Source organism: Octopus sinensis, linkage group LG4 (genome assembly GCF_006345805.1).
Source record: "Octopus sinensis linkage group LG4, ASM634580v1, whole genome shotgun sequence".
In the NCBI taxonomy this organism is placed as follows: Eukaryota; Metazoa; Mollusca; class Cephalopoda; order Octopoda; family Octopodidae; genus Octopus; species Octopus sinensis.
In genome coordinates this window covers 124,583,704-124,608,482 of record NC_043000.1, presented here as the reverse complement: position 1 = coordinate 124,608,482, position 24,779 = coordinate 124,583,704, and the positions used below count along the sequence as shown (strand labels likewise).

General features: G+C 37.6%; 1 long non-coding RNA gene across 1 annotated transcript; it reads right to left on the bottom strand.

Moving 5' to 3' along the window:
* Positions 1 to 24,779, bottom strand: LOC118763281. Its single transcript, XR_004999032.1, has 3 exons — positions 24,768 to 24,779; positions 20,194 to 20,196; positions 1 to 91 (listed from the first exon to the last, which is right to left on the bottom strand). It is a non-coding gene; the product is annotated as an uncharacterized LOC118763281 (long non-coding RNA).

Genomic DNA, 24,779 nt, shown 5'->3' with positions numbered 1-24,779 from the left:
AAAGGCAAGGTTGACTTCAGCAGGATTTGAACTCAAAATGTAAAGAGCCAGAATATAAGGCTCAAAGCATTTTTCCAATGCTGTAATGTTTCTGTCAGCTCACCACTTCATTGCAATCTGTAATGATATTCTCCATTTTAGCTCCTATATTAAACTTCTGCCATTTCAAATCTTAAATATTTGCTCAATGGATTGTATTGGTTTCAAATTTTGACACAAGACCAGCATTTTCTGGGGAGAAGTTAAGTTGATTGCATCAACCTCAGTATTCAACTGATACTTACCTTAATTTTCCAAAAGGATGAAAAGCAAAATTGACCTCGGAGGAATTTGAAGTTACAATATAAAACAGATGAGATGCCATAAAGCATTTTCTTTCAAATTTTGTCACGAGGCCAGCAATTTCAGAGGAGGGAGTAAGTCGTTTATATTCAACCCCAGTTCTCAGCTGTTACTTATTTTGTTGACCCCCAACAGGATGAAAGACAAAATCAACCTCAGCAGAATTTGAACTTAAAATATAATGACAGAAAAACACCCTAAGTATTTTGCCTTTGGTAATATTAACTAGACTACCGAAGACCCATTGGGTCACTGACAGTTCGGGTTATGAAACACTGAAGCTGATTTAAACATTGCATTTAAATGAAAGTTAATTTTATGATGATTCGGTTAAATATTTCAATTCATTCGTGTCATCATAGGTCTGGTTTACAAGTTCATGTTTTATTGATTATTTACAGCATCTAATAGAAATAGAACTTCCAAGATAAACCTGAACTCCAGTAACTGAATTTATTTATGGCATATGTACACACTTCTACAAAAATACAAAAGGAATTGTTATATAATGTAAACAAAAATTGATGGAAACAATTTTCACAGTGTTATATATTCCCATTTCAGGGTTATGTTACTTTCAGAGTATTTTCCCATTATGTGCTGTTTTGGCTATTTATGAAGGTACCCAAAAAAAACGTGTATCTCAGGAATTCATGGTCCGATTTACACAAAACTTGTTTAATTCCATTTGTATTCCCATTTCAGGGATACCTTACTTTCAGAGTATTTTCCCATTATGTGCCAGTTTGGCTGTATTAAATTACAGAAAGAGAATGAGAGAGAGAGAGAGAGAGAGAGACTAGTACACATGCAAGCAAACAGTCAAAAGTTTTAGTAGAATATAGATAATTAAACACCATAAGCAGAAAGCCACCAATTTAGTGGGAGAGAACAATTGATTAAATTAATTCCATTAGTTAATTTTACTTATTTTGTAATCCCAGAATAATTAATGACAAGACTGGTAACGGCAGGATTTGAACCCAGAAGTTAAAAGAACATAACTAAATACCACAAGTATTGTTTTAAGTACTCAACTGATTCTGCCAGCTCTCTTTCTCCCTCTCTCCCTCTCTTTCTCTCCCTCTCTTTCTCTCTCTTTCTTTCCACTTCTCTCTCTCCCTTTCTCTCTCCATATTTCTCTCTCCATCTCTCTCTCTCTCTATATATATATATATCCCTTCTCTCTACCCCTCTCTATCCACATCTCTCAATCTCTCTCGCTTTCTCTCTACCCCTCTCTATCCCCATCTCTTCATATCTCTCTTTCTCTCTACTCCTCTCTATCCCCATCTCTCCATCTCTCTCTCTCTTTCTCTCTCCCTATTTTTCTCTCCCTCTCTTTCCAGCTATTTCTTCATCTCTCTCCCTATTTCTCTCTCTCTATTTCTCTCCCTCTCCCTCTCTCTTTTCCTCTCTCTCTCTCTGTATCTATCCCTCTATCTTTCTCTCTCTCTATCTCTCTCTCTCTATCTCCCTCCCTCTCTTCATGTACCATGCTCCATGCCTGTTTTACACGTATCAGTAATCATGGACCTCTATGCCAAAGCCTGAAGATTCATGACTTTTCCTTGGCAAAAATACAGCAGTGGCTCCCCATTGCCTTCTGTCAGGATTACTCTGCCAGTCTCCTGCTCTTCTGGCTTAGCCTTGAGGAACAGGACCTATTTAACCCTTAAGCAAAGAGGCTGCTTCACATGACATCAAAACATATTCACACCCTAGATATTCCTCTCAACACATGGCTATGATGCTCCCCCACTATTTCTGCTCCTCATCAGAGATGCACATATTGTCAGCCACTAAGGGACATGGTCAACTGGTTAAGGTCAAACAACTGACAAGAAAATCTGTGGTATTGAACAGAATACTTGCTGTAGCCCATCTTTTATACCAAGACAAAACAATGTACATGGTAACACTTCCAATCAGTTAAGATCAGACACCAAGCAGGCCACTGCTCGGTACTGCATCAGGGCATTTATTATTATTATTATTGTCATTGTTATTATTGTTGTTGTTGTTGTTGTTGTTGTTATTTATTGTCTTTGCATAGCTTCTAATGCTGGAGATGTACTATGGTGCCAGCTGTTCACTACCAGTGAACTAAGGTAACATCCCTTATTTTTTGAGCACCATCCAGAATATTCAAGCAGTTCCAAGCAGTGCTGTTTTCTGCAAATGCTCCACCCTTATTGCAGCCCCTATTTGTTCCATGTATTTCTCAAGATTTTTATTCACTGTTCCCAGGGCTCCGGCAATTATTGGTACTACTACTACCTTTTTCATCAACCACAACTGCTTAACCTCCCAAGCTAACCTGTCATATCTCTCGACTTGTTATTATCATCATTATCATTATTATTATTATTACTATTATTATTATTGTTATTATTATTATCATCATTATTATCATTATTATCATCATCATTATTATATGCTTTTAACACAGATTTTGTTTGAACTCCTGGAATCTTGCATGAGTAATGAGTTTGCTACCTGCAGCCTGCATTACAATGTACCATGCTATTTGTTCTTTTCAAACTTTTGTAACAGCTTTACTACTACTACTACTACTACTACTACTACTACTACTACTACTACTACTACTACCACTACAACTACTACTACTACTATGATTAACTATTACTACTACTACTACTACTACTACTACTACTACTACTACTACTACTACTATTATCATTATTACTATTAACTCTCTCATGACACTAAAAGACTATGTCTTTGAATTTGCAGTTTTCACTGTCCACAATTCTAAAAAAAAAAAGCTATTCCCTACATGCCTTCACCTTCTTTTAGCTGCATTTTGGAATAGAAAGTGACAAGGACATTGTAAATGAGAGGTGCCAATATCTCAACAACAACCAGCTTGACATGTATGATAGATACAGCAACTGTCAGTACATACTACTATGACAAAGTTGAAAGTAAGTAGATGAATGACACTAGTATCAGGTGATTTAGTGAAGAAGAAGGAAAAATACAGTGTACACACATATGCAGACTTCTCATATATGCTATGCATACACACACACACACACACATGCCTCTTATGTAAGCAGACATGCACACACACACAAATATTTTCATGCACATATGTATATATATATATATATATATATATATATATATACACACACACATATATATGTGTGTATATATATATATATATATATATTATATATATATATATATACATGCACTCACTCATGTGTATGTATATGTATGTGTATATATATTATATATATATATATTATATATATATATATAATATATATATATATGTATATATATATATAATATATATATATATATATATATATATATGAATATATATATACACATGTATATAAATATGCGTATATATATGTATGTAGAAATACATATTCCTTTATTCTTTAATTCTTTTATATGTTTTAGCCCAGAGACATATACACACAGATATATACATGCACATATAAATCTATATATATATATATATTAGAGAGAGAGAGAGAGAGAGAGATAAAGAGAAGGGAGCAGGGAAAAGGAGAGCAAGAGAAAGAGAGGGATAGATACATATTTAAATATGCATATGTATCTGCATATATGCATATATATGTGTGTTAACACTCATATACATACACACATAAATACATATATATATACACAAACATATATGCATGTGTGTATATATATATATATATAAATATGTATTTATACATACACACATATACATGTATGTAGGTATGTATGTGGGGGGTTAGCTGTCAGACATCACATTGCAACAATCTACTTTCAGTTCAGTGTGTGTGTGCATGCATGTGTGTGTGCATATGTGTGTGCATGTGGTGTGTGTGTGCACATGGCGTGTGTGTGTGTTTGTGCGTATGTGTAATTGTGTCAATCAGCTTGTCAGGTGATATTTCAGCTTCTGGTATACCACTGTGCATGTTGTATATATGTGTACATATGCTGCTGTGTAGTTGCACATATGTGTTGCACAGGTATGAATGGATGTGTGAATATATTAGCAAGCATACATAGGCTTGTGTGTGTGTGTGTGTGTATTAATATATATACCTGTATACAATAGGTATAAATATCTATATATATATATATATATATATATATATATATAATATGTGTGTGTGTGTGTATGCATACATTGGTTTGCATATGACAGCGGATTACTACATATGCATGTGCAATAGTGGGTATATTAATGTGTATATGTGCAATACTACAGCTCTTTACTGTATGTACATATAATAATGACCTATGGCAGTGGTTCTCAACTGGGGTGCATATGGCCCCTGGGTGTGCGTATCGCCTTTAGGGATGCATATGGCTTTTGTGGGTCCATATAAGATTTTATTATTAAAATTTATCTGCAATATATTGGTTATAGTTCAACAATACATGTTTTAACAACTTTTTAATATAATTCTTAATAATATTTAATGATAAATAAGGAGTCGAGCTGGCCAGCAGTATTTCGTCTCTCGTTACGTTCTCAGTTCAAATTCTGTTGAGGTCGACTTTAACTCTGGTACTTAATTTATCGACCCATTCAGTCATGTACTGGTGTCGATCTAGTTGACTGCCCCCCACACTCCCCAAAAATTTCAAACCTTGTACCTAGAGTAGAAAAGAATATTTAATTATAAAAATGTAATAGGACTTCTTCATATATATATATATATATATATATATATTATATATATATATATATATATATACCTTGGGCAAGTGCCTTCTACTATAACCTTGGGATAACCAAAGCCTTGTGAGTGGATTTGGTAGACAGAAACTGAAAGAAGCTGTGTAGGTATGAACATGCGCGCTTACACGAATACTATGAACTTTTTTAGCCCCTTACTTTTACTCCCTCCCCTCACTTAGCCATCATTCTAATAGCTCTTTTGTCTTAATGACTGTCACTCATACAGTAATTTCCCTTTGTATAACGGTCATTTTCCATAGCATTTTTTCTGATGGCCGGAAAACTAAAGAGATGGTGGTGTGGATTTCCACCTCGGCATCCGAAACTCGGAGTTTTATCATGGCTACCAAATAACTGTCACATATTACATTTACGGATATATATATATATATATACATACCGGAGTAAACACATAAATGTGAAACAAGGTGGAAAAAAGAGTACTCAAATACCAGTAGTAGAGTAATATGCTTTATTTAAAAGCAGCAGAAAATTCAACAAAACCTGTTACTCTGGGTTTCACGGTGAAACTCAGAGTAACAGTTTTGTTGAATTTTCTGCTGCTTTTAAATAAAGTATATATATACACACACACACATATATATATTACATGTGTATGTGTCTGTGTGTATGTGAACGTGTGTGTGTTACTGCATATACATGTACATACAAATGTCTATAGATACACACACATTCAAACATATGCGGGCATGTGTTTGTGTATATACATATATATGTCTAAGTCTGTACATGTATGTATACATGCTAAATAACATTGCACTTATTTTGTCGTGTATGAAACACATTTGCTTATCAATAACGCTGCATCAGGTTTTATCACAGTGTGTGTGTGTGTGTGTGTGTGACACCTTAAACCAACAATTGATCCAATCCTTTATAAACGAAGTTGCATAGATAGGAACAGAATGGTATTCGTATGTCAGGGGAGGGTGTTCTGGTGACAGCAGCACCCAGCCTTGTCATAAGGTGTCAAGAAGATTGTGAGAAGATTATATTAACATGTTACTAGTGTCTGTAATTCACTGAATAATCAATTACTAATCAAGGAGTAATTCAATAAGTAGAGAGGGAGATGCATTGATTGAAAAACTGGAAGACTTGTTCATCAAAATCAATGGGAGAGTCCATCTCATATGTATGTGTGTATATATATATACATATATATATATATATATATATATATATATATATATATATATATATATATATAATATATATATATATATATATGCATACATATATATATATCTGGTGTGTGTATTTATATGTATATATGTATGTATGTGTGTGTATATATTATGTATGTATGTATATTAATTGAAGTGTACAGTATTATATCCATTACAGCAGTTTCATGCTAGGGATTCCATGGATTGAACCAATTGATAAGATCAGCCATAATGGTTGTAGTGGGTCATCCCATAAATAATGCAGTTTTTTCAATTGCATGAACTAAAAGTCAGAGTGGGGACAGGTTTCACTACCTGCATCATCTTGCTATAAAAACAGGTAGTAATTTTACCTTGTCCTTATTCTTAGTGCAAGTTTTGAAGAGTGCCGCTCGATTTTAACCATTATTTTTTCAAAGCTATAATGGAAATGATGACAAAGGAGCATACTCGGCATATTTTGCTTTATGAGTTCAATAAAGGTAACAATGCAACAGAAAATGTGAGGAATATCAATGCAGTATATGGGGATCGGACAATAAGCATAAACCAGGGTCAATAGTGTGGAAGCACATGGCCTAGTGGTTAGAGCAGCAGACTCGCAGATCGTGAGTTCGAATCTCAGAACGGGCAATGTGTGTATTTATGAGCGAAACACCTAAGCTCCACATGGCTCCGGCAGAAGGTAATGTCAAACTACTGCTGAGTCTTTCACCACAACTTTCACTATTTCCTCCTGCTCACCTGCGATGGACTGGCGTCCTATCGAGGTGGGGAACCTATACACCAAGGAAACCAGGAAACCAGCTCTTATGAGCCAGTGATGGCTCGAGGAGGAACAAACAGGAGTGTCAATGGTTGTTCTAGAAGTTCTAAGCTGGAAACTACAGCCTAGAAGGTGAGCCTCATCCTGGAAGATCTGTAGGGTTTGACAAAGACATCCTGCAAACCCTAGTGGAACAAAATCCCATCGTAACTGTTGAGGAACTAGCAGAGAAGCTTGGATTTGGTCATTTAACCCTTCATCAACATGTGCACTAGAAGGAAAACGACTATCTTTGGTTTCAAGACGAAAGGTATTCTTCTATCCGGATAATGCTCGGCCACATACAGCAAGGACGACATTCCAAAGGCTGGAGTAGTTTGAATGGGATATCATATTTGCCAGACATTGCCCCATCTGATTATCATTTATTCCACAGTCCTCAAAATCATTTGGATGGGAAAAATATGAATTCTGTAGATGAGGTCAGAACAGTACTGGAGGAGTATTTTTCATCACGGACAAGTGAATTTTGCAAGAGGGGCCTTGGAAGAGCATTGTAGAAAAGGAAGGAGAGTATATTTTAGATTAAAGAAGAACTTTGTTTATCTTAATTTTGAAAAATAAAAGAAGTATAAAAAAACCGTATTATTTATGGGATGACCCAATATACTACTGTCCACTTTGATTAATACACTCATTCTTTTGACATATATGCAAGTGCATTTTTTCCAGATTAATGGACTCTCAGATAACTTACACAAACATACACACACACACATACACACACACACACACGCGCGCGCGCACACACACAAACACGCATGCGCGCATGCACATACACACACAGATATATACACACACATACACACACATACACACACATACACAGACATACACACACACGCACACATACACACACATATACACACATGCATACACACATACACATACACACACATATACACACATACGCACACACACACACACACACAGGTGGTAAAGCATGATGATCGAAAGTTGGGCCTTACACAAGTGATGACAAATGACCAACACCTTTGGCAATATGCTGTGCTTGAGAATGTCCAGCAAGCTAAATGAAATCATAGTCATGGCCATTGTTGATATCATGTAAATGGCACGCATGGAATCATAGTCGTACTCATTGCCGGTGTCATGTGAAAGGCACCTGTGCTGGTGACATGTAAAAGGCACCCACTACACTCTTGGAGTGGTGGGCATTAGGAAGAGCATCCAACCATAGAAACCAAGCCAAAATCAGACTGGAACCTGGCACAGCTCTCCAGCTTACCAGGTCCAGTCAAACTGTCTAACCAGCATGGAAAGCAGATGTTAAATGGTGATGAGGATGATGCATCCAAGTGGGATTGTTGCCAGGGCCACAGATTTGCCCCCCATGCTGGTGACACGTGAAAAACACCATTCAAGCATGATCATTGCCGGAGTCGCCCTATGGCACATGTGCCAGTGGAACATGAAAAGCAACATTCGAGTGGGGTTGTTGCCAGTGCCGCTGGATTGGCTCCTGTGCAGGTAGCACGTAAAAAACACCTTTTGAGTGTGAGCATGGTCGTTGCCAGAACTGCTTGACTAGACCTCGTGCCGGTGTCACGTAAAAGCACCCACTACACTCTCGGAGTGGTTGCCATTAGGAAGGGCATCCAGCTGTTGAATCTTTGCCAGATCAGATTGAACCTGGCGTGGCCTCTGGCTCATCACTCCTCAGTCAAACTGTCCAACCCATGCCAGCATGGAAAGCGGACGTTAATCGATGATGATGATGATGATGATGATGAGATATACATATATGCTACTTACATACATATACCAAGTGTATACATATATACTTGTGTGTGTGTGTGTGTGTGTGTGTGTGTGTTGGTGTGCATATACATGATGATTGTCAACTCCTTATGCAGAGTCTGACTACCTCTTGTACTTATGCCTTAGATCTATCATGGTGTCCAATGTGACTTTTTAAACCAGACAATGTATTGAAAAGACACCTACATAGATTGCATATCTGCTTTGGACCATCAAGCACTGCAGTTAAGTTCTGATATTTGTGGATCTTAAAATGTCAATTTTGATTTGCCGACTTTATGGCATACATGGTATATGTGCATATACATACATACATACACACACACACACACACACACACACACACACACCACACACGCACGCGCACAACACACACACACACACACACACACACACACACACACACACACATACACACACACACATATATATATATATATATATATATATATAGGAGAGTATTGTAGTTTGCTTGAAGCATTGTGCATTGTTTGTAAAGAACAAAATATTGTGAATGACACAACAATGCACTATAATACAAACAACAGACTATAATAACTGTTGTAATTTAATCATCCACAGTCTGATATGATATTTCGGAATAAAAATTCCTTCTTCAGATATCCCTAGGAATTGGAGTCGCTGCTATAATCAGTTTTCCAACAGCTTTTCTTTTTTTTTTTAGAAGCATCTCACGAAGCTCCTTCCAGAATTCCTCATGAGATGTACATGAGGTCAGCCATGTCTCAATCTCGTGTGTGCTGGCACATCTGTAGTGCTGCTTCTAAGTTATGTGTTATACATGCAGCTTCCTTCTTTTTCCCTTTCTCCTTTTCTTCTCCTTTTTTTGTTATATATATATATATAGGTGCAGGAGTGGCTGTGTGGTAAGTAGCTTGCTTACCAACCACATGGTTCTGGGTTCAGTCCCACTGTGTGGCATCTTGGGCAAGTGTCTTCTACTATAACCTCAAGCCAACCAAAGCCTTGTGAGTGAATTTGATAGATAGAAACTCAAAGAAGCCCATCATATATATGTATATATATATACGTATATATATACATGTATGTGTGCATGTTTGTGTGTCTGTGTTTGTCCCCCCAACATCGCTTGACAACCAATGCTGGTATGTTTACGTCCCTGTAATTTAGCTGTTCGGCAAAAGAGACCGACAGAATAAGTATTGGGCTTACAAAGAATAAGTCCCGGGGTCTATTTGCTCGACTAAAGGCGGTGCTCCAGCATGGCCCCAATCAAATGACTGAAATGAGTAAAAGAGTAAAAGAGAGAGAGTAAAGAGTATACGAGAATGAGAAAAAGAAGGAAATGGAGAAATGGACGTGAAGACATCAGTTTATTTAAAGATATTCAAATCCATATAATGAAATTCCAATCCTTTAGCCGTTTCCATATCCAATTAGTACAATTACAGAAATTAAATTAAACTAAATTAATTTAATTTAAATTTTCATGTTGAAACTGGTTAATTGGTTATTTCATCAGGGAAGAATTTTCCAAAAGAGTTACATTTCAACATGATAGTTGACCTATGACAGACTCAGATTATAGGTCCTTGGTACAATTATATCATGGCACTCTGTTGGTCATGAAGACGAAGGATCCAGTTGATCTGATCAATGGAACAGCCTGCCCATGAAATTAACATGTAAGTGGTTGAGCACTCCACAGACACATGTATCCTTAACGTAGTTCTAGGGGAGATTCAGCATGGCACAGTGTGTGACAAGTCTGGCCCTTTGAAATACAGGTACAACAGAAACACGAAGAAAGAGTGAAAGGAAATTGTGGTGAAAAAGTACAGCAGGGTTTGCCACACCTCACCTTGCACTCACAACAGCAAGTCTGGGGATCGAAACCACGATCCCACAACTGCGAGTCCACTGTCCTAACCACTGGACACCTCCACACAATTTTATATATTCATATATATATCATCATCATCATCATCATCATCGTTTAGCGTCCGCTTTCCATGCTAGCATGGGTTGGACGGGTCAACTGGGGTCTGTGAAGCTGGAAGGCTTCGTCAGGCCCAGTCAGATCTGGCAGTGTTTCTACGGCTGGATGCCCTTCCTAACGCCAACCACTCCGCGAGTGTAGTGGGTGTTTTTTACGTGCCACCTGCACAGGTGCCAGACAGAGCTGGCGAATGGCCACGAACGGATGGTGCTTTTACGTGTCACCGGCACGGGGCCAGGCAATGCTGGCAACGGACACGAACGGATGGTGCTTTTACGTGCCACTGACACGGTGCCAGACAGAGCTGACAAACGGCCACGAACGGACGGTGCTTTTACATGTCACCGGCATGGGGGCCAGCCGAGGCTGGCAACGGACGCGAACGGATGGTGCTTTTACGTGCCACCGACACGGTTGCCAGACAGAGCTGGCAAATGGCCACGAGCGGACGGTGCTTTTACGTGTCACCGGCACGGGGGCCAGCCGAGGCTGGCAATGGACACGAACGGATGGTGCTTTTACGTGCCACCGACACGGGGCCAGACAGAGCTGGCAAACGGCCACAAACGGATGGTGCTTTTACGTGCCACCGACACGGGGCCAGACAGAGCTGGCAAACGGCCACGAACGGACGGTGCTTTTACGTGTCACCGGCACGGGGCCAGGCGAGGCTGGCAACGAACACGAATGGATGGTGCTTTTACGTGCCACCGACATGGGGCCAGGCAGAGCTGGCAAACGGCCACGAGCGAATGGTGCTTTTACGTATCACCGGCACGGGTGCCAGACGAGGCTGACAGCGGACACGAACGGATGGGTCACTTAACCCCTGCTTTCTGATATATGATTTGATTTTGATTGTTCTCACTGGTCTTGCCGGGGTTCTCTCATGCACAGCATACTTCCATAGGTCTCGGTCTCTGGTCATTTCCTTGGTGAGACCTAGAGTTCGAAGGTCGTGCTTCACCACCTCGACCCAGGTTTTCCTGGGTCTACCTCTTCCCAGGTCCCCTCAACTGCCAGGGTGTGGCACTTTTTCACACACCTATCTTCATCCATTCTCACCACATGACCATACCAGCGCAATCGTCTCTCTTGCACACAACATCTGATTCCTCTTAGGTCCAACTTTTCTCTCAAGGTACTTACACTCTGTCGACTATGAACACTGACATTACACATCCAACGGAGCATACTAGCTTCATTTCTCACGAGCTTACGCATGTCCTCAGCAGTCACGGCCCATGTTTCACTGCCATGTAGCATGGCTGTTCGTACACATGCATCATACAGTCTGCCTTTTACTCTGAGCGAGAGGCCTTTAGTCACCAACAGAGGTAAGAGCTCCCTAAACTTTGCCCAGGCTATTCTTACTCTAGCCGTTACACTTTCAGCACACCCACCCCCACTACTGACTTGGTCACCAAGATAACGGAAGCTATCAACTACTTCTAGTTTTTCCCCCTGGAAAGTGACGGAAGTTGTTTTCTGCAGATTTTCAGAGGTTAATGCTCCCGAGCATCTGCCACATACAAAAACCATCTTCCTAGTTAGCCTTCCTATGACATTGCTGCACCTCTTATGTGTCCATAGCTTACACTTGGTGCATCTTATAGAGTTACTACCTACACCTTTTCTACAGATCGAGCAGGGCCATCTACCTGAAGGCGTTTGTGATTTGTCTACCTTCCTACTTATTAGGACTTTGGTTTTAGCTAGGTTGACTCTAAGGCCCTTCGATTCTAAACCATTCTTCCACACCTGAAACTTCTTCTCCAGTTCTGATAATGACTCAGCAATTAGAGCAAGGTCATCAGTATAGAGGAGCTCCCAGGGGCATCCTGTCTTGAATTCCTCCGTTATTGCCTGGAGGACTATGATAAATAGGAGGGGGCTGAGGACTGAGCCTTGGTGGACCCCTACCTCTACCCGGAATTCTTCACTGTACTCATTTCCAACCCTCACCTTACTAGCAGCGTCCCTGTACATGGCTTGCACAGCTCTCACTAACCATTCATCTATTCCTAGTTTCCTCATTGACCACCATATGAGGGATCGGGGGACCCTGTCGAAGGCTTTCTCATGTCAACAAAAGCCAGGTACAGGGGCTTATCTTTGGCTAGGTATTTCTCCTGCAGCTGCCTTACAGGAATATAGCATCAGTGGTACTTTTCCCTGGCACGAAACCAAACTGCATCTCATCTAAACTAACTCTCTCTCTAATTAGTTGGCTTATGACCCTCTCTGTAACCTTCATCACCTGATCCAACAGCTTGATACCTCTGTAATTATTTGTATCTAGGGCATCACCTTTACCTTTGTAGCATATATATTATATATATATATATATATATAAAACTGTAGTTGTGTGAGTGTCTGTCTCCTTCGATCTAGATTCCTAACTACTCCCACATTTTGCGGTACAGTTTAACCAAATTCGGGTATCTTATAGTCGTGATTCATATCGAGCCTGTCTGAGTATTAGCGTGCGTCTACGATGAGTCTACGATTTTAAAAATAATTTAACATCATTTTTTATTCCATTTTAATGCATAATTTTTCGTGTGTCGATGGCGGCGGAGTTGGCGTCCATGGTCACACCTGCACCTGTTTGCTTCCTCCCCCTTCTTCTCCCCCGTGAAGCTGTGGGGAAGGGAGTGTAAGGAAATCAACGTCGTAAAGCGTTGTCAAGGAGACCAGCGTTCTTTTAGAACAACGACTTCATGGCTTGAAGACACCAAAACAGAAATGGCTAAGAAAGCCCGAATTGGCATCTATAAGGGAAGTAACTCTCTAAAAATGCTTATATAGTTATTTCCCTTACAAACCCGAGCAACGCCGGGCGATACTGCTAGTATATATATATATATATATATATATATATATAAATTACAAAATACAAAGTTATATCTTGAGATCGCTAGTGACATATGAATATATGTATGTGTTTAATCTTTCTGTGGATTTTGTAAATTTCCTTTAGTTGCTGCTCACATTGCCTCCCCTCAGGTTAATAAGTATGTAATGTAATGTATAGTAAAAAAAAATAGTCTGATTAAATGAATAACCAAGCATGAAATACGTTTATGTCCTGCTTGTATACTGTGATCAAATTACATAACATATAATAAAGTATTAGTGATGTCAGTATGAACATAATGTGAACCAATTTATTAACTTAACAATGCATACATACAAACATACATAGATCAGAGCCAGAAAAGGGAATTCATGAAATTTTTTATTCAAATTCATTACAATTGTTTCAATACATTACGGACCTGTACCTCATAGGTGAGATGCAGTACAATCAATTACCTTGCATCACAGACATAGACTGCATTTCCTCAGGTGACTTTTTAATAAGTACTTCATTCTTTCTCCTTGCCATTTCACTTAGCCCTATGACAATATATATCTACGTAGCTGCTGCATTCTAGCAGTTCTTATAAGAAGTGTAAATACATAGAACAGAGTACAGATAAAATTGTGTCTGATTATGTATATTTTGCTCTATTTTATTCTTCTGCCTTAACCTATCATACAACACTTAATTTCTATAGCAATACCTTATTATATTTTCATCCTTCATCTAGCTTATAATTTACATATTCATCATCATCATCATCATTGTCGTTTAACGTCCGCTTTCCATGCTAGCATGGGTTGGACGATTTGACTGAGGTCTGGCGAACCAGATGGCTGCACCAGGCTCCAGTCTGATCTGGCAGAGTTTCTACAGCTGGATGCCCTTCCTAACGCTAACCACTCCGAGAGTGTAGTGGGTGCTTTTACGTGCCACCAGCATGAGGGCCAGTCAGGCGATACTCGCAACAGCCATGCTCAAATGGTGCTTTGTACGTGCCACCTGCACAGGAGCCAGTCCAGTGGCACTGGCAATGACCACGCTCGAATGTTTTTTCACATACCACCAGCACAAGTGCCAGTAAGGCGACACAGGTAACAACCACGCTCGAATGGTGTTTTTTATGTGCCATCGGCACTTTCTATATTAAGCAGTCCATGTAAAAAACACCTGTGCCAGTCCATATAAAGAGCACCCATGCCAGTCCACATTTAAAAATGCCCTTGCAGGTCCACATAAAATCCTCCTGTGCTGGTTCAGGTAAAAAGCACCCATACTGATGCCACATAAATGCATCCAGCTCACTCTATAAAGTGATTGGTGTTAGGAAAGGCATCCATCCATAGAAACCAAGCCAAATCAGATTAAAACCTGGTACAGCTCTCCTGCTTGCTATCTCTGGTCAAACTGTTCAACCTACACAAGTATGTAAAACGGACTTTAAATGATGATGAAAATGACATTTACTTTACTTGATTTATTTAATCTCTTTATCTACTCTACTTTACTTTAACTTTATTTTAATTCATTTTATTTTATCTTAATCTGTTATATCTCACTTTATTCGAATCTAGTGATAAATTAATATTTTATTCACTGCCATTGAACTCAATATTTTTCTTACATTTTTTGTAGCTAACACCTTTATCTATTTCATTCTTGAATTTAGTTTACAAGAGTGAGTAAGGAAGTCCTGGGTCACTGAAAAGGTCACAAACAGTTACAAAAGAACTTTGATGAACAAACAAATAACCAATTCATTGTTTTACAAACACATTAAACAAATGATCGATTAGTTAGTTGGTTAGATATCTAACCAACTGACTAACAATAAAGAAGTGGAATTGAGCCTCTGTGTGTGTGTTATTATTATTATTAAAGTCAACCTCGGCGGAATTTGAACGTTCTGAGTTCAAATTCCGCCGAGGTCAACTTTGCTTTTCATCCTTTCGGGGTCGATAAATTAAGTACCAGTTACGCACTGGGGTCGATGTAATCATCTTAATACCTATGTCTGTCTTTGTTTGTCCCCTCTATGTTTAGCCCCTTGTGGGTAATAAAGAAATAATAATTATTATTATTATTATTATTATTATTATTACTGAGTGAGAGAGCAGTGCATGCCATCAAAGTGACACTGGGGTAAAATATACGAAGCCCAGTATACCCATCATGACTACCCGTCTGATAAGGGTACACCAGGCACATGCATCACAACCATATGTGCACGACATGGTGATCTCATATGAAGATAAACAGCACATGACCTTGCAGGTGGTGCCCAGTTAGAATTTTCTTCTGGTCGAGTAACCCATCCAGCTCAAAAGGTCCTTGAATAAGAGTTGTTTAAGGATGTTGAATGAAACACCTATGTTTCCAGAGGTGAATCATTCAAACTCCATAGAATCCCTCTCAACACATGGCTATGATGCTCCCCCACAACTTCCGCTTGTGATCAGAGATGCACATATTGTCAGTCACTAAGGGACATGCTCAACTGGTATTATTATTATTATTATCATTATTATTATTATTATTATTATTATTATTATTGGCATAATGACACTCCCAAGACACCAGAAAACCTTAATCTACCCTATAGACTCATTCCTAGTTCTTAGTATAATTCCTTCCCCATCACACACCATGCTGGAATCACAATGCTAAACTGTTATTGTCTGAAGATCTTCTCTATCTTGTTTGCAATCCTTAAGTGTTTCTCCGTACTCTTTGGCTATCTGATACAGCTAACCCACCCTGGACTTTGTCACTGCTACAAATGACTATATGGTCTTCTTCACACTTGATAACTAAACCTCCCCTTCTTTGCTTATTTCAGTGTCCCCCTGTTCGTTTGTGTGTGTGTGTGTACATATATGCACATGTATGTGTATGTATGTTTGTGCGTATATATGTATATATGCATGTGTATACATATGTATATATATGTTTGTGTGTATACATATATGTATACATATATGTATACATGTGTGGACACACATACACACACACTCACACATACAAACACATACATACATACACATACATACATACATACATACACAATCTGTAAAACTTTCCAGAAGTTAATCATTTAAAATATATACGAGCAAGTCAAGCTATGTCTAGATATGTAATTATATGCATGAGAATATATACATAAAACATAAAAATATGCACATACATACATGCATGCATGCATGCATGCATACATGCAAACACACACACACATACATACATACATACACACATACATACATACATACATACATACATACATACATACATACATACACACACACACACACACACACATACATACATACATACATACATACATACATACATACATACATACATACATACACACACCCACACACACCACACAATACATAACATACATACATACATACATACATACATACATACATACATTCATGCATGCATGCATACATACATACATACATACATACATACATACATACATACATACATACATACATACATACATACATACATACATACATACATACCCTGTTGTTGATGTTGGAATTTCAATGAAGGAACCTTAGATCTAGGTTGGAAACCAGTTCTTTCTCTACTGGCAAGAAATCTTGAAATAAACTGAATAATAGCATATATACATACATACGTACATACATACATACATACATACATACATACATATACCCCTCTAACTCAGAAATGAAAAGGCAAAAATGTTTGGCAAGACTTGACAAGAACATTTAATTCAGATATATATATAAGATACTAAATTAAATGTCCTTGTCAAGTCTTGCCAAACGTTTTTGCCTTTTCATTTCTGTTTTAATCTATACCTACCTGCTCAAGGAGAAACTACTCCTACTTAGCCACTTCAGAAAAGCAGCTTCAACATCACATGTTCAACCGCAGTTCAAACCGTGGTGGGGTGGTGTTAGGGGCATACCAAATTGAGCATTCAGAGCACGTACTAATTAGTTTGTGTCACCTGGCGAAAACTCCTCATATACTTTATACACACCCTAACTTTTAAGCTATATAATGCCTTCACTATAACAGTTAGTCTCTATCTGCTCTCATGGATTCTATCTTGTCTTCATACTGTTCTGTATTCCTCTTAGTCCTCACAGACCTTCCACTCAGAATCTACTTTACTCTTTTTTCAATGATGGAACTGGTAACTACTAATATCCTTGACTAAGGATATTCCTTAAATTCTTCCTCTCTGAAGATGGGATAGTTGGATTTTAAATGGAAGTCTTACCTCAATGAGATTTCCACCATAAGCACGGCTATTCTAGAAACAGCTGTAAGAGACTTTATGCACAAATTCTTAATCACTTTATTGCTCTAAAAACTCTGCATTTATGTTTCAATTATAGATTAAGTGCTCTAAAGTGAAACCACATGTTCTGCTTTTTCATTCTTCCTTTCTAATATATACATAATACATATATAGATAGATAGATAGATGGATAAGAGATGTAGCCATTATATATGTAAATAAGTAAGTATATATGTATGTATTTACATATATATATATACATTTATATATGTGTGTACATATATATACATTTATATATGTGTGTGTAGGAAGGGCATCAAGCTGTAGAAACACTGCCAGATCAGACTGGGCCTGGCGCAGCCTTCTGGCTTCCCAGACCCCAGTTGAACTGTCCAACCCATCCTAGCATGGAAAACGGACGTTAAACGATTATGATGATGATGATGATGATGATGATATATATATATATATATATATCTATATATATATATATATATATATATATATATATATATATATATATATATATATATATATATTCACGCACACACAGATTTGTGTCTACTTTACTTTTTTTTTTTTTGTTTACAAAAATAACTGACTGTAACCTGTAACTTGAAAAGAAGTTATGTGCCTGTGGCCATTAGAGTCCAATGACCCATCTCGAAGGCTAAAATCTTTATGGATGCAAAGCCATTGGTCACTCTATGACCAGCTGTATAATTAACTTCTTATAAATACATTACTAATCTAAGGGGGTAACTTTTTTTAGATATATGATCTACTGCCAATATATATATATACACGCACACACACACACACACACCATGTGCGTGTTTATATATATAGATATAGATATGTATGTGAAGGCTCAGTGGTTAGAGCATCATGCTTACAATCATGAGGTTGTGAGTTTGATTCTCGGACCAGGTTGCATGTTGTGTTCTTGTGCAAGACACTTTAGTTCACTCAGCTGTAGAAACGAGTCGCAATGTCACTGGTGCCAAGCTGTGTCAGCCTTTGCCTTTCCCTTGGATTACATGAATGGTGTGGAGAGAGGAGGGTGATATGCGTGGGCGACTGCTGGTCTTCCATAAAAATAACCCTAGGTTGTGCATTCACCGGTAAGGCAAATTTCCACCCAGACTTGTACCCCAGAGGGGAACCTCTTAGATGCAGCCATGGTCATTCATGACCGACGAAGTCAAGTTTTTTAATATATAAATTTTATATATATATATATAATATATATATAATATATATGCCCATGCACGCACACACACACACATATAATATATATATACACATGCTCGCACATGCACAGACACACAACACACTCACACTCACTGATAAGCAAGTAAATGTAAGTGTACATATATATATATATATATATATATATATGCATGTATGTGTTTACATACACATGCACACCATACAAACATAACCATTAAGTTATGTTTTATGTCTTGTGACTCTATGTATAAATACACACGTACACACACACATGCACACACACATATACACATATACACATATACACACACACATACACACACACACACGCAAACACACACACTCACACACACATGCACACACATACACACGCACACACACACATGCACGCACACACGCACACATACTACATATGTCAGGATCAGCTATGTATGTTACTGTGTCCCTTTGTGGAAATGACAAAAAGCTTTAGTTATATATGTAAGCATTTATGCAACACCTGATTGACATATGTATGCTACCTGTAATATTAGCATTCAAAGAGAGAGAGGAGGGGAGGGGAGAGAGAGATACCTAATTATCTCTGTGACTCAGTATATTTGGAAATACATTATAATCATGTGATACAGCTAAGGCATGCAATGATATGTGTGTGTGTGTTCATACAAATAGACCATAGAAGGAGAAACACATACATTTATGTCAATAAACGTGCACAAAAGAATTCATCTATACTCACTTATATTTATGTGTGTGTACGTGTATGTATGTATTACTGTGTGCATGTGTGTGTATTTGTATGTGTCTACATACACATGCATATATATATATATATATATATATATATATACGTGTGTGTGTGTGTCTGTATATATATATATATATATATATATATATATATATATATATATATTACCATACGTGTGGTGTGTGTGTCTGTGTATATATACCACACCAACTTTCTCTCGCCTATATATATATATATATATAGATATTTAAGGAAAATAAGACATGGTAGAAAATGCTAAAATAATTTCATCATGAAGAACATTTTTAGTACCAGTCTTTGCGACTTATTTAACTTACATTAAACAGTAAAGCATGAAAAACAATTAAATTGTGGAAAAATTAAATGAAACAAGTAAAAGAATAAAACAATAAAAGAATATGATATTCTACTGAAAAGTATTGAGTGATCCTTTAATATGTTTTTTAACTGTTTTTATATATAGCTTTATACAAAAACAGACATGTATGTATGTGTGTGATGTGTAACCCAGAGCAGGAGGGGTCCCACTAGATTTAAAATGCCTAAGAAACATCATTTGCTGTGACGGTGTCCCTGCATCTCCATTGAGAGTTGAATGCACATTGAAGAACGGTGGAAAAATGGACACAGAGTGGCTGTGTGGTAAGTAGCTTGCTAACCAACCACATGGTTCCAGGTTCAGTCCCACTGTGTGGCATCTTCGACAAGTGTCTTCTGCTATAGCCCGAGCCGACCAATGCCATGTGAGTGGATTTGGTAGATGGAAACTGAAAGAAGCCTGTCGTATATATGTATATATATATATAATATATATATATATATACATATACATATATATAATATATATATATATATATATATATGTATGTGTGTGTGTTTGTGTATCTGTGTTTGTCCCCCTAGCATTGCTTGACAACCGATGCTGGTGTGTTTACGTACCCGTCACTTAGTGGTTTGGCAAAAGAGACCGATAGAATAAGTACTGGGTTTACAAAGAATAAGTCCTGGGGTCGATTTGCCCGACTAAAGGCGGTGCTCCAGCATGGCCGCAGTCAAATGACTGAAACAAGTAAAAGAGTAAAAGAGAGTAATATGATGCTAATGTTTCACTCCTACTGCTTGTCTTTTGATTCCTAGGCAGCTTTTATGTTTTTGTTACTGTTGATACCACTGAATTGAATGGTACAACCATAGTGATATCTGTTAGGCAGCTGAAGAGAGGAATGTATGTTTGAAATGCTTGTTTGTGAATCTTTGATATCTTGGGGTCTCGTTATTCTGAGTTGTCCTTCATTTCCATAAGGTTGAACATACTTTGTGTTCATGGTTTCTGGGGACTTCTTATATTGATATCTCTTGATTGACTTCAAAGATAATCATATTAGTCTAGGATAATACGAAATGGTTTCTAGTTCTGAGAGGTTCTGTGGCATAAATATAAATTTGGGTGAGTGTATATTCATATAATATATATGTATGTTTACTTTTTTCTATGTATGTATATCTGTATATATTAAAGGCAGGATTGTGTGTGTGTGTGTGTGTGTGTGTGCGTGAATGTAATTTATGCATGTCCACAAATTAGCACGTCTATTGCTCCAATTTTAGGAGGACATTCGTCATAACCCTAACTGTATTTTCGTCAACTCATTTTTCCCAGAAGCACCAGCAAATAGCAGTAAAAATCAATTTTCAACCCAAACTTTTAACAATTTTCAAGTTGGAGAAATCATTGTTGTTTGCAAACAGGAGTTAAGTCCCCTTCTAACAACAAGTAAGTTTTTTTAAGACTTTTATTGTTTTTTTTCCATTGAGGAAAAAAGTGTTTTGTTGATATACGGGCAACACACACACGAACATGTATGTGTACAAAAAACATGTATGCAATAGGTGTACCTACGTACGTGTGTGTATGTGTGTGTGTGTTGCCCATATGTATATATAAAAACCAATTTGAATGGATTTCACCCAATCTGACGTCAGTGTTACTTAGTTTGGTTTGAAATAAAGAACTTGATTAGCTTTATAATACTACTTAATCCCGGGCAAAGCCGGGTTATATTGCTAGCGTATATATATATATAACATATATATATATTATAATATATATATATATATATATATTATATATATATATATATAATATATATATATATCTATATATATATGTATGTATAATATATATATATATATATATATATATATGTATGTATGTATGTATGTATGTATGTATATATAGAATGTCACCTAACTTGGAATCTGCAGTTTGGAAATACTATACAAAGTAACTTTATAAGAACTTCATGCCTGAATTACCAAGAGCCGATATCTTCACTAACTGGGATGTATTGTCTGTATACATGACAGGAATATTAAGAACAAATAACCCTACATGGAGTCTTGATATTCAATATCCAAATAATATAGTTGGGCTGTATGGACTATACCGAACTGGCAAGGTGCCCCAATTTAAGTGCCTAATTCACTGACTCTTCATTGTGTGTGTGTGTGTGTGTGTGTGTGTGTGAATATAATATGCATATACATGTGCCAGTGCATGTGAACATATTTAGGTGCACATGTATATGTGGGTGTGATATCATATTTATGTATACCATTTAAGGCAGTGCTCCAGCATGGCCACAGCCAAATGACTGAAACAAGTAAAAGAATCATATATCTTAAATGTGACTGTTCAGGTTAACTAAATATTTTAAGAACTTTGCAAGAATGTTCTACTTAGCAATATTTATCTACTACCTGTGGAATAGGTAGACCCAGGAAGACCTGGGATGAGGTGGTGAAGCAGGACCTTTAAACATTGGTCCTCACCGAGGCAATGACTAGGGACGGGACCTCTGGAAGTATGCTATGCTCCAGAAGACTCGGCAAGCGCAAGTGTGACCATAACCTTGTGGCCTATGCTAGAGGTGTAACCAGTCCACTTATGCATGCCTTTTCTTCATTGAACACTAAACTCTGCTTGTGAAGAACAGTCGGAATCAAACTCGATTGTGAAGACCTGTTGAGGCACGTGAAGTCGAAATCAAACTCGGTGACCGGCATCCATTGCTAGTGGAGTGCTAAGAGTACCATACGAGTGAGATCGTCATTTGACTGTGGCCATGCTAGAGTACCACCTTTATTCGAGCAAATCGACCCCAGGACTTATTCTTTGTAAGCCTAGTACTTATTCTATCGGTCTCTTTTGCCGAACCGCTAAGTTATGGGGACGTAACACACCAGCATCGGTTGTCAAGCGATGTTGGGGGGACAAACACAGACACACAAACGTATACACACACATACATACATACATACATACATACATACATACATACATATATATATATAGAGACATATATACGACAGGCTTCTTTCAGTTTCCGTCTACCAAATCCACTCAAAAGTCTTTGGTCGGCGCTAGGCTATAGTAGAAGACACTTACCCAAGGTGCCATGCAGTGGGACTGAACCCGGAACCATGTGGTTGGTAAGCAAGCAACTTAACCACACAGCCACTCCTACGCCTATTCGGACGAAATACTGCTAAGCATTTTACCCATTGTGTTAATGGCCGTGCCAGTTTGCTACCTTATATCTATTATATAATAAAGAATATATTTACTCCATACAATGTACTATATTCTCAATTGTTTATGAAATCAGATAAGATTTGTAAGTGTGTGTGTGTGTGCACACTGAGACACAGAATTTTGAGCATGTAAAAAGAAGAGAGAGTGCACTCAATAAGGGCTGTAGAGGTTTATTGTATTTGTTGAGAGCTGGGAACTTTGAAGAGGAAATGCAATGGATTAGTAACCAAGGATTGAAACCTTCATACTCATGATTGTTTTCAATGTTTTCAGAATTTGCATTTCAGATTTATTTCTTCTACCTGTCAAATTTGCCATCATCTCAGGTGAAACAGTGTAATCTAGATAAACTCATTCAATTCCATTTCGAGTGACCTAGTTTGGTTTTTAACACAAGTATCATCATCATCCATCATTTTGAATCCAGGGGGGGTTTTGTCCCTGTTAAAGGGGGTAGCCGGATCTACTTCAATGCCATAGCAACTGCCCTCATATATATATATAAAACCTTAAATGTTCTTTAAGGTGGTTTTAGGGTCAGGGCTTTGACTGCTATTTCAGCATGGTGGTATTTCTCAGATACCCTGATTTATAGTTTTAAATAATTATTACCTTTGTATGGTATTTATTCCCATGCTGGCCACTTGATAAGATCAATATTTAAATATCAATATTATCCTTATTTATAAATTTATATATATATATATATATATGTATATAAATACCTGTAAAAAAAATTCCTTTCTTTTCTGTGATTTTTAGGCAGGATACTTTTTGTCATCTTAGCAACCTTGTCAAAATTTCACACACACACACATACACACACACACACAACACACACATAGGCACACACATTAATAATTTTCTTTCACTTGAGCCCTGTACCCTTTGTCTTCCTCCTTCCAGACATTTGATGGCAGGTAACTACAAGCACTGGACAAGAAATTTTCTATTAAAACTGACAGTCATCCTCTATACAAATTTTTGTGTTTTCTTTTAACTCATCGCAAATGTATAATTACATAACAATTAATATAAACTTTGTAGAAGGTACAGACTATCCTTCATAATTCATTTCTATTCTTCTCGTCCTTTTAAAGCCTAGCCAGGCTCATGGACCTGGTTTCCCAGTTTCAATGGCATATATGTTCCCCAGCTGGACGGGACACCAATCCATTGCA